The sequence below is a fragment of the Schistocerca gregaria genome, chromosome 7, assembly GCF_023897955.1.
Source record: "Schistocerca gregaria isolate iqSchGreg1 chromosome 7, iqSchGreg1.2, whole genome shotgun sequence".
Taxonomy (NCBI): Eukaryota; Metazoa; Arthropoda; class Insecta; order Orthoptera; family Acrididae; genus Schistocerca; species Schistocerca gregaria.
The window spans coordinates 46,785,469-46,797,916 of record NC_064926.1 but is presented as its reverse complement, the minus strand read 5'-3'; the positions used below and the strand labels follow the sequence as shown (position 1 = coordinate 46,797,916).

At 42.5% G+C, this 12,448-nt stretch overlaps 1 protein-coding gene and 1 non-coding gene across 5 annotated transcripts in view; both read right to left on the bottom strand.

Annotated features, from left to right (window-relative positions):
* LOC126282023 (prothoracicostatic peptides) overlaps positions 1–8,940 on the bottom strand; it is a 558,509-nt gene extending 549,569 nt beyond the window's left edge. For 2 of the 4 annotated variants that reach the window (XM_049981416.1, XM_049981417.1), the window contains exon 1: positions 8,825–8,940. The gene's annotated coding sequence lies outside the window, so the exon portion shown is untranslated. The remainder of the gene's footprint in view (positions 1–8,824) is intronic. The other 2 variants (XM_049981418.1, XM_049981419.1) reach the window with 2 other exon arrangements.
* Positions 8,941–11,196: 2,256 nt separating this feature from the next.
* Positions 11,197–11,271, bottom strand: Trnas-cga (transfer RNA serine (anticodon CGA)). Its single transcript has one exon. It is a non-coding gene; the product is annotated as a tRNA-Ser (tRNA).
* Between the last annotated feature and the right edge of the window lie 1,177 nt (positions 11,272–12,448).

Sequence of the window (12,448 nt, the reverse complement as noted above, 5' to 3'; positions counted from 1 at the left end):
TGATTCGGAACACATTGTGGCGAGTTCCGGAAGGATACAGACCTGCCTAGGGTAAAGTGCGTGATTCAGTCATTAAGGTGATAGTTTCTTGGAGGTGAACACCCCTACAATACTTTAACTTTTGAAGAGACTTTATATTTCGAAAGGTCTGAATGTGTTCCGGTGGAGGACTCTAACTTTTGCCGCTTTATTTACCGTACTCAGAATAGACAGAGTATGAGTTGCTATCCCTCGCATGGCGTGTGTTAATTTGTGAATCATTATGTTGAACTCTGAATAATTTTGAGTTGGTGAATCTCTCATATATTGTGATCATGAAATTGACTTAGTTTTCGGAAGTCTGCCATGACTGGTTTTGGGATTTTGCTACCATTCTCGTATCACTCTCAACGTAACTTTACTGTATTTGATAAGCATATTTTCTGTCTACATTTTAACTGTATATCGTAGACCCGCTACCCGTTCTTTTGCGATGTCCTTTCTTGAATACATATTATTCACCATAATTCTCTAGTTTACATCAGTCACAGGTGTTAGAGTAGAACCACTGTTGTTAAATTAATCATTTTATTTTGTATTTCTATGTACCTTTTCGCAATTCTAGTCAATGCAACCATAGACAGCTGTACTCGGCTCATCTAACATGAATCGTCCTGTAACCGAACACTGGCTTGGTCACCGACTGCATTGATCCGGCGTCTGGTGTCATAAGAGCGCTGGACTTTCAAAAATACCAGATGGACCAAAATTGGCCCACTCGGACGCCACAGCGTGGTCCCTTTCATGTTAACAGTACAAAAATATCTGTAATAAAATTTCTTCTCGTGAATATTTCCAGTAGAAAATTGTCGTCACAGAAAGGCAATTCGGGGACGCAGTGACCACATGTCAAAAAATAGCTTCAATGCCTACTTCGTAGCTATTCTACGCAGTTAGAGTAGTAACGGAAAACTGCTCCTAACGGAGCACCAAAAAGGCCATCATGTTCCTGTTCAAAGAACAACTTAACCAGCTGCTTCATTCTATCTTCCTCCGCATCTTTAAAAAGTCCCCAAAAACTTTGACATGTGAATATAATCTCTCACTCTTACAAGCTTCCCTAAGTTAAGTCGCTTATACTCACTAGTCCATTGCTGTAAGTCGCTCATATCACTTCAGTCCGACTTGCCTATTCTCACTCACTCACTCACTCAGTCACTCCCTCGCTCCACCTTGAGTTTCTGTCACTGTCTTCATTCATACAGCCACACTCTCTTTCGATCTGTCCTATTATTACTGTCTCCTCCCATTGCCGCTGTCTTCGTCTTGCTCTCTCTTACTCCTACCATCTGCTTCCTTCATTTTTACTGCTGTTGTCTCTTCTCACTGCCACTATACCACCCTTATTCATTCTCATTGTCATAGACTCTGTCTCTTTTTATCAGCAGCTCTGACTCCCTCCACTTACTCCTTGTCTTTATTTCTCCCCCACTTGCCACTTGCCCTGTCTCCTTCACCCTTTCCCTAGCCTTTCCTGTCACTTTGAACCATGTTCCACTACCATTGTGTCCCTCTCTTTCTTATACACTACCGTTATCTCCTTCCCTCCTTCTATAATACAACCACTGTCCACTATCAGCCAGTATTTACTACTTTGCCATCTCTTTACCACTGCCACAGTCTTCTTCTCTCTCGTAACAAGAAAGGGCGAATACGTTCATATACCAAAAGTTCCGAAAAAATTTTTAAAGGTGCTGATGAAGGTAGAATTACACGGCTGGTACACTTTTCAGACAGAGCCCTTTAAAAAGGAGCATTTTCGCCTTTTTGTGCTCCGATAAGAACATTTTTCCACTGACTTCCTTCTTCTGGTTGCTACAGCAGGGAAGGTCACTCAGATGAAAAGAACTTTATGGATCAGTAAAATTTTGATAGTTTACTTTCGTGAAATAGAAATATGGCAGAAGTATTTAATTGTGTATCTCAGAGCGCATTTTAGGACCGCAAAAATTTTGCATTTGCTTCTGTGCTAAAACACGGGGTTTCCAAAACCCGATGATAACGGGAATACTACACAGTATAATTCTCCGTGATATGTCACTTTAAAAACTGTGTTTTCAGCTCACACCGGATTTTACGCCTGCAAGTAGGGTAACTTGGAACCTCTGTATCTCGGGAGTAATTTTCTAGTTTGTTCGAGGTGCGGATCTTAGAAATGCCTCATAAAAATTCCAGCCATTTCCTGAACAAAGCCGTTTTGCAAGCCGTGGCTTCGTTTTGCTACGAAAAAACAACAAAAAAAGTTTTGGTGTTTTCCGAGAAACCACTCATGAACGAATGGTGCCCCCATAAGCCCCTTAAAAAAGGTCCACCACAGACCACTTCAAATACAACAAGAAACAACCGATTTGCTCCATTTGCCTAAGCGGGAGGAGATTTTAATATTCGTACTTTGACACTGAGCTGTACGATAGTGACGCTAAGACGATCTTACTGGTGGCTGTACGAATGATTCGTAGCCAAAGGGCTATCCATAACACTTGAACCTAACCTTCTATCACCAATAAAAACCCGAGGTATGAGCCGCCAACCAATCTGTTTTTATGTGCGGCCTTTTGGAAAATATTAGTTAGCGCATGCTACCGCATGAATACCGGTAACGGGCTGTCCAATCAAAACTGTTTACGATGTCAAAAGTAATCGCCATAACTGTAAATAGATTTATCTCACTGTGAGAAAACAATTAATGCAAAAATGTTTGCAGCTGCCCACAGAACTATGATCGTACGCAGCCGTCCATCTTTCCGTCCGAAGCAAATCGACGGCCACGAATGTCTTTCTTCACGGTTCCAAAAATGTGGAAATCGCACGGGGAGAAAACAGCATTATACGGGCGATGTGTAACGGCTTTCCAGCGAAAAGCCTGCGGTATAATCGAAGCAGTCTTGGAAATATGTGGGCGGCATTATACTGCAACAGAATGATGCCGTCCCCCAACCAGCTCCTCATTGACTTTATGGAACACGGAGCCACAATTAATTCAAAGCGCTACGTGAAGGCTTTGCAAAAACTGGAGCGCGGCGTCAAGTTCAATTGCCTAGGAATGTTGGCGGACTTCATCTTTCTCTCGGAGGATAATTCCCGCCCACGTGCAGTCGAGGTTGTTTCGACAATGCTGCAGCCGTTCCGATGGGAGGCAGCGATTCAACCAGGCGTATGGTCGGGAAACGTGCACTAAATTCAAGCACGAGGCGAGCGGGCAGACACCGGCTTGAAGGCAGGAACATGTGTGAAGTATTCCGTGGCAGATTTCAAGGATTTTAATCAATTAACCGGTGGTGTTTTGTTTACAGCTAAAACAATTTTTCTCCAGCAATTCGGTTCTTAAAGATCATCTATAGTACAGAGAAGTTTCTGAGAGTGTACGTTTGGAACGCAACGTTATATGGTGGTGAACCCCAGCCTATGGGAAACCAGGAAAATAAGAAAATCGGAGCGTTTGAAATGTGCTACAGAAGGCTGTTGAAGACCAGGTGGTCTGCTCAGATAAGAAATGAGAAGGTTCTGTGTAGAACTGGAGAAGAGCGGAACACGTGGAACACATTGACAGGACGATAACTTTCGCTGTATTTGAAGGAGCTGTAGGAGCGAGAACTGTACCTGACGACTGACACTGAAATACACACAACAAATAATTTAGGGCATAGGGTGAATGAGAGTTCTGCTCTAAGGCGAAGAGATTGGTACAAGATATGAATTCGTGGTATAACGCACCGAACCAGTCACTAGACTGCTTGAAAAGAAAATATAAAACAGTAGAGTAAAGAAATGATAAATCTGAGGCAGCGACTCGCATCGTCATGGATCTATTCACAGCAACAGTGAATAATAAGCAGAAACTGGGACAGATATGACGTCAATATCTGCAGGCATGAGATGGCTTATAAGGCGCGAGCGCGCTCGCTTTTGTGTGTGTGTGTGTGTGATCTGATAAACGGGCACCTCTGTGGTACTCATAACACTGCTGAAACCTGAACTGTACTTCATACTGCTGGACTTCATTCGCTCTAACGAGAGCGGTGGAGATCTTAGCTAGCTTAGTAACTTCGGTGACGAAGGTGAACGACTATCAGCAGTATTTGACAAACATTTGTCAGTGGATCCCAGTAATTTAAGTAATACTGTAGAACTCTGACCATGCTACAACCTATAGTTGTAAGTCTTATGGGTTCTTTACATTTACATTACGTCTGTTCTTCTTCTTTTTCATGATTTTTCTGATATCTGTATTTGCATTACTTCCTTAGCTTCCTTTATGATATTATTTATTGTAAAACTCACTGTCAGGAAGAATTTAATTTTTAAGGCCTTGTCACGTTCCTAACCAGAAGGGAAGAACAGCTATGATATAACACCATTCATACTTTTGGAACCTGAACCAGTACGTCGCCTGTTTCCTTCCATATGTCGTGTTGCACACTTCTCGTATTCACGGTTAACCACGTAACTTGTACATCCAGAGTGTTCCCTAGGCAGATCGAAGAGTGGAAGCGGCAAATTATAGAACAAAAATGAGAAGTAATTTGCTGTATCGGTCGCACATTTATTTTAAAAAATATAACGTTGTATTGGAGCAACTTCTTTTAAAAAGAGTGGTATACTTTTAACTTCATTTAAATTTATTTAAAAGAGAAGTTCAGTGATATAACATGTATCATTTGCTTAGGTTTGCAGAAAAACAGCGATAAAAGAAGACCATATTTTCCTACTTATTATCTTCGACAGGAAAACAACTCGTTTCTACTGTATATGAAAGTGTGGCAGTTGCACAGCCAAACGGCTATAGAAATAACTCAGGAGCAGACTGTCTCTACGAAAAATGATTTTCCACAACTGTAGTAGAAAAGAATCTGAAAGATAAGAAAGGGCTGCTAAATGTGGGGTATCGGAATTTCTATGAAACAAGATGTATAATTTATTTTTCTTTCTGACATAAGAAAGGAAAATTTTTGTCAGATGTAGATGATATACCGTTAAGTACTTAATCAGCACTGCTAAAAACTGTAAAACTTGAAAGCAGACGTTCTTATAATCCGATTAATTCACTCACGGGCTTTCAACTTCCGTAGAGTGAATGGTCTATACCGTTTAATGCTGAAAGGCAAAGAAAACTGCAGAGGGTTACGTCCTGCTCTTTTGGCTCTACGTTTGAGTTCCACACATACAGTATATGTTGCATTCCCACGCGGAAATCTCCTTTGTAAATGCAAAACAATGGACTGCCACAGTGTACTACGTAAGCAAGAATTCCTATTGAGTTTGCATGCTGCTAAAAGGATCCTACATATTATAGCAAACTCCTAGTTTTGTGTACAGCGTCAGAGTTTTTAAAAGCTTGATGGCTTAGCCACGAATATACTACAGTTTTGATGTGTGTATGTGTTTGTGTCGACTACTCGATTCTAATCCTTTTCCTGCTTGTGACAAAGTGTCAGAATTTTGCTACTCTTCTGAGACTCTCCTCCGCTTATAAAGGATTCCTCCATGAACTACATACAACCACGGCTGTAGGAGAGACAAATGAGAGAATAAAACTAATGGGTATTCTAAAATAAAAGTCTGCAGTAAATGAAACTTCTGTCCAGAACACATAGTCCACTGCAGTAGCATGTAGGTGCAAGGAACGTAATCGCTTCTGAAGAATCTCTACGCATTCTGCGCAGAATTATTATTATGAACATTGATCACAATTAAGAAACTTGTTAAATAGCACATAAGTGCATATTGAAAATTAAATATCAGTTATCTTACGTTATTTCGCCATTTCTCCAAGTACGAAATTGTTGAACCATCAAAAGGTGTTGTAATGTACATTTACTCACAGGCCACTAGCTTTCGCTCAATAGAGCATTTTCAAATCACGGTTAACACTATATAAAATTTAAGTAAGGTTCCTTGTGTAATTTACGTAATTGTTACTAGTTGCAAAATTGATCATGCGACTGATAAAAATATATCCGTTTAAAAGACATCATATTCGCCGTTTAGTGAAGAAATCTACAGTCATCGTCGAATATGACGTCCTTTAAAATATTCTACATGACTGTGAACCATGACCACGAGAGCTTAATATCCGTTTAAGCAAGGTACCTATAATTTCGCTCTTATGTGCGCCTGCCCAGCTTAGCTAACAGCAATGTGAGTAATAACGTAGACACAGTATATTGCAACAACTTCTTATATACACAGGATGTGCTCGGTCACGTGATGATCCCCAACAGTTTATACAGAATTCAAAATAGTGATAGCCATTCGATAAATAAAATTCCGAAAAAGGATGGGTGAGAGTAATGATCGTAGCGTTTTGTATGCACAAATTGTATTTTTTTAAGCAGGCGAAGTCGTGCTATAGAATACTTTCCGCCCCATTACACAGTGTTTGACAGTCAAAGCAGAGGAGATTGAGAAGCGTCATAATTCTAGGGCTTAATTTTTTACCTTGTTAGCTGTTTGCTAAAGATATAATGAACGTGGAAACCAAGTTCTTATTATTGCTTTTTTGCAAGCACTCGCGAAGGCCGTCACAACGGTACATATTTTCAATTTAAACAGTTATATTACCTTAGTGGACAAGAAATCTGCGAGCCTTGCAGCTTGTTGAAAAATAGCCGCTCCTTTGGGTTTGCTACTTGTCGAAATTATTATGTCATCGGCTGTTTTGATATCATGAGCTGTCTGCCAAATATAACAGATATTGACGATAGATGCGGTGACTTATGATTATATTCTCGATTCTCTTGTCCGCATGAGGCATTGCACGTTCTTCCGTTCCTCGTGACCTACCTTTTGACCTCTTTATAGGTTTCATCTCAGACTGTGGGCATTCATAGTAAGTCTGTTTAGTGAATGACTTACAGATTTTTCTTAAGTTTGTCATATCCGTCGAACTTAATCTTAGGGGAAAGCTATCGAAACACACTCAACGTACTCAGTTAACAGTCTTCATGGAATTCTTCCTTACGCGTTGTAGGATCCAGAAGAATGTGTGAAATAAACTTTAAAATATACACATAAAAAGTTGTTTTCAATACAAAATTTGTAATAAAAATAGCTGTGGAACCGAGGCCGTCTCCTTGTATCATTACGGAAACCGTTTGCTGCACCAATCAGCCCTTCACTCAACGGAATAAGCTTAAAATATGTTTTCTTCCTGGAGACAGTAAGACGCAAATTTTTGCTGCTTCTTCGGAAATGACATAATCACAGTTTTCTAAAGCAGTCATAATATTAAAGATGAATACCCTGCAAGAATGATCCTTTGTCGAGCTACAGCCTTCCCAATACCACGAAGCGAAATTATTCATAACAATATCTAACCAAATTTGTATAAGGGATTTAAGAATGTGGTGCTCTGCAGCTGATACAGTTTCAGGAAAAATGTATTTATATTGCTACACCACGTACTGCTGTCAAATATTCTGTTGGTGGCCATTGATCTCACTGTAGGTGGAGTTATACAGTGAATCCAAAAGTCGATAGCAACAGACAATGTGAATACAATTTTCATTTGTGAAGGATCGAAGTTTTCGGCAGGGTTGCGAAGTGAGCAGATTTAGAATAATTCAGGCACCTTGACACGAAACAAATTTTTCACCTTGTACATCGAAAGGCCAGATGAAAGTGTGTTAGTGAGACGTAATAAAGATGCTAGTGTTTGTCTACTTAACTTAATATTAAGTCAACAGCCTGTAATGGATCAGAAATCGAAATTCTGTAACGAAATTTTTGACCAGTGCTAGGAGATGGTCGATGTTTATGACTGAAAATAGGAGCAACGTAATAAAGTTAATGACGGTAACATACGGTGTAACTATGTAGCTACGTCTTTCATGAAATGCATAGAAATTCGTAGATTCTCTTTGAAATGAGCTGCGTTCACTGGCACAACAAGTGTAGCCGTGGTGTGCACGGCATCATCAAAAGCTTTTTGAATTTGTTGTCGTCAATATCTACCCTCAAATGGTGTGCTTGCACTGACTCAGTACCTAGCCAATAGAAGAAGAAACAAAATGAATCAGTAAATCGTGAGTATTAGCAGGTTTTTCTCGGATAATTCACGCTTAACTCGTAGTGTACAACACCGTCTCGGAATGTATGTAAATATAAAAAGTTGCTACAGGAGCTGTTTGTACGAGTTTGGCGTGAATTATCTGAGGGAAAAAAAAACAGGTAGTACTCGCAATTTATTGTTTTAAAATTTGTTTTCTTGTCTATGAGCTAGATTTTGAGCCATTGCAGGCCCATCATAAATAAAATAAAAAATCATCTGCCGATGACGTGCTGATCACGTACTTACTTTTGGTGCTGGTGAAGGCAGTTGGTTTCAGAGAGAATGTACTTGTGTATAACATAGTGGACGTAGAGGCATTCGTCTATAAGGTTTTAACATACATATATACACCTCTTCAGTTTATTCTTCCGGGCTGAGAGGCCGTGGTCGGTGTATAAAATTTCCACCTGACGTTTCGTCTCCATCTGCGGGAGACATTACTGGCAGTAGCCGGACGCCCTCAGAAGATGTCTCCCGCAGATGAAGACGAAACGTCAGGTGGAAATTTTATACATCGACCACGGCCTCTCAGCCCGGAAGTTTTACCTGAAGACAACACCGGCCGTGAAAGCCTACATCGTATGATACATATATACAGTTGATGGCATACTGCAACATTTTGCTAGGCTCTTTTAGGGATTTTCTATTTAGAAGCATTGTCGAAACCCTCTGAGGTCTGGGTTTGACGTGTAGAAGCGAATTTGGGGCCGCCGCTGACGGGCACCGCGCACTCACCTCGGAGGAGTGGCGGCGGTCTGCGACAGGGCGGTCGTGCGGTCCGTCAGAGGCGGCGTCGGCGGCGGCGTCGAGGGCGTCTCGGAGGTCGGCGGCGGCGGTGGTCGGCGGGGCCAAGCGTCGGGCCGGCGGACACGCACCGCTTTATATAGGCGGCGCGACGCCCGCGGCGGCGGCGGCGGAGGCGGCGGGGGCGGCGGCGGGGGCGGCGTCGGGGGCCGCGGCGAGCGCCAGCCGGCCCCACGTGGCGACGCCAGCGCCAGCGCGGCCGCGGAAGGAAGCTGCCAGCTGGCCGCTCCCGCCGGCCGCTCATCGCCCACCACTGCGTCTCTACGCGGCGCAGCTGAAGGAAAGGCGGCGGCTCTCAGGCCCTTTCTTACATGAAATCCGATTCCCTCAGTGAGTAACAAAACAACTGCAGTGTGTGAAGTAAATGAACAATACAGGATGTTACAAAAAGGTACGGCCAAACTTTCAGGAAACATTCCTCACGCACAAAGAAAGAAAATATGTTATGAAGACATGTGTCCGGAAACGCTTACTTTCCATGTTAGAGCTCATTTTATTACTTCTCTTCAAATCACATTAATCACGGAATGGAAACACACGGCAGTAGAACGTACTTGCGTGATTTCATACACTTTGTTACAGGAAATGTTCAAAATGTCCTCCGTTAGCGAGGATACATGCATCCACTCTCCGTCGCATGGAATCCCTGATGCGCTGATGCAGTCCTGGAGAATGGCGTATTGTATCACAGCCGTCCACAATACGAGCACAAAGAGTCTCTATATTTGGTACCCGGATTGCGTAGACAGGAGCTTTCAAATGCCCCCATAAATGAAGGTCAAGAGGGTTGAGGCCAGGAGAGCGTGGAGGCCATGGAATTGGTCCGCTTCTACCAATCCATCGGTCACCGAATCTGTTGTTGAGAAGCGTACGAACACTTCGACTGAAATGTGCACGAGCTCCATCGTGCATGAACCACATGTTGTGTCGTAGTTGTAAAGGCACATGTTCTAGCAGCACAGGTAGAGTATCCCGTATGAAAACATGATAACGTGCTTCATTGAGCGTAGGTGGAAGAATATGAGGCCCAATCAAGACATCACCAACAATGCCTGTCCAAACGTTCACGGAAAATCTGTGTCGATGACGTGATTGCACAATTGCGTGCGGATTCTCACCAGCCCACACATGTTGATTGTGAAAATTTACAATTTGACCACGTCGGAATGAAGCCTCATCCGTAAAGAGAACATTTCCGCTGAAATGAGGATTGACACATTGTTAGATGAACCATTCGCAGAAGTGTACCAGTGGAGGCCAATCAGCTGCTGATAGTGCCTGCACACGCTGTACATGGTACGGAAACAACTGATTCTCCCGTAGCACTCTCCATACAGTGACGTGGTCAGCGTTACCTTGTACAGCAGCAACTTCTCTGACGCTGACATTAGGATTATCGTCAACTGCACGAAGAATTGCCTCGTCCATTGCAGGTGTCCACGTCGTTCTAGGTCTTCCCTAGTCGCGAGTCATAGGCTGGAATGTTCCGTGCTCCCTAAGACGCCGATCAATTGCTTCGTCCCTATCGGGACACCTTCGTTCTGGAAATCTGTCTCGATACAAACGTACCGCGGCACGGCTATTGCCCCGTGCTAATCCATACATCAAATGGACATCTGCCAACTCCGGATTTGTAAACATTGACTGAGTGCAAAACCACGTTCGTGATGAACACTAACCTGTTGATGCTACGTACTGTACAGCAACATTAGCTTCCTTCATTTGGGCCAACTGGTGGTGAATCGAGGAAGTACAGTACATACTGACGAAACTAAAATCAGCTCTAACATGGAAATTAAGCGTTTCCGGACACATGTCCGCATAACATCTTTTCTTTATTTGTGTGTGAGGACTGATTCCCAAAAGTTTGACCGTACCTTTTTGTAACACACTGTATAATTATAACAGTAATAAAGTAATAATGACAAAGTAAGCCACTACAAGAAGTAGTCAGACCCTCAGTCCCCTACACAGCAGAGTGTCTATTCCTAACCTAGAAGATCTCAGTTAGAATCTTCGAATTACAAGAAAGGAAACTGCTGCGAAAAATAGTGCGACCAAGTATTCTTCGAGATAAGAGACGATGGTACAAACCTAATAATGAACTCTACCATCGTCAACAGAACCTTATCGATGCGATCAGAAGAAGACGACCAGCAGTCAATGGCCATCTGTACGGAATGGACCCCCATGGGCTGTCCTGGAAGATCTTCAGGGTTGTCAGCAAGAGTAAAGCCAGAATGAGATTTTTACTATGCAGCTCAGTGTGCGCTGATATGAAACATCCTGGCAGATTAAAACTGTGTTTCGGACCGAGACTCGAACTCGGGACCTTTGCCTTTCGCGGGCAAGTGCTCTACCAACTGAGCTACCCAAGCAGGAGAGCTTCTGTAAAGTTTGGAACGGAGGAGACGAGGAACTGGCAGAAGTGAAGCTGTGGGGACGGGGCGTGAGTCATACTTGGGTGGCTCAGTTGGTAGAGCACTTGCCCGCGAAGGGCAAAGGTCCCGAGTTGGAGTCTCGGTCCGCCACACAGTTTTAATCTGCCAGGAAGTTTCTTAAGAGTAAAGCCAATTGGTCACTTTATATCAAGCCTATAGAGAGTTTGTAGAACTTACTATTAGGCAAGACCTTACAGCTATTGAAATCAGACCCTAAGTGACATCCCTTACAGAACTCAACCACAGTGAGACAAGGAAATGGTCCGAGGAATGCAAGACTGAGTCTTGCAAGTAAATGAAAGAATTCTTGGCTAACAGAGAAGCTCAAGGTACTATCAAGGATATATTAACTACTAAGCTTCACCAAGAACACCACACGTGGCAGACGACAACATATCAAAAACACAGCCGATTTCATCCACAGATGATCCAAAAGAATTTAAAAAATGACAATGTGTATAGTAATGAATACGTGGAATTTAAAAAGAAGACACTCTTATTATCAAAAGTAGGTGACAAATCGAGCATTGACCAGGTAATCATTTTGTCAATTTTCTGTAGGAAAAGAAAACAAAAAGGTAAACCGTATTTGTAGTGTACAGTTCTTGTACGCTGGGCGGAGCTGCTTCGCGTGTATAGAACCAACGCTTCTTCGTAACTCTGTAGCCGTCAATTGTTTTCGCCCGAAGCCGTTTGCGTCTCGCAGTCGAAAGCCGACAAAAGCGCTGCCGGGTGTCGGGGATTACTGTAGGAGTGTCTCTGTAATAAAGAATACATGTATTAAAACTTCATGCACGATACGTAATTTTTTTCACACATATCAGTGTTTATGAAGGCATATCTCCTTACCTCTTTATCGTAAAATGGCGCAATTTTGCAGGTATATTCAGCTTCATAATTAATCTTTGAGACTATACTATTACCGAGGCTCCTTGTGTAATAGGAGTAGTGTGTGTTTTCCGAGAGCTGGGTATCGGTCATCCACTTAACCCCCTTTGTAGAACGACCAGATGAAGAAGAAGACCTCCAAAAAGGAATTTACTTACTAAAATAAATAAGTGTGAAATTTGACATGGAGACCTCAACAGAAAATCTAAGGCAATTGCCTCTATAA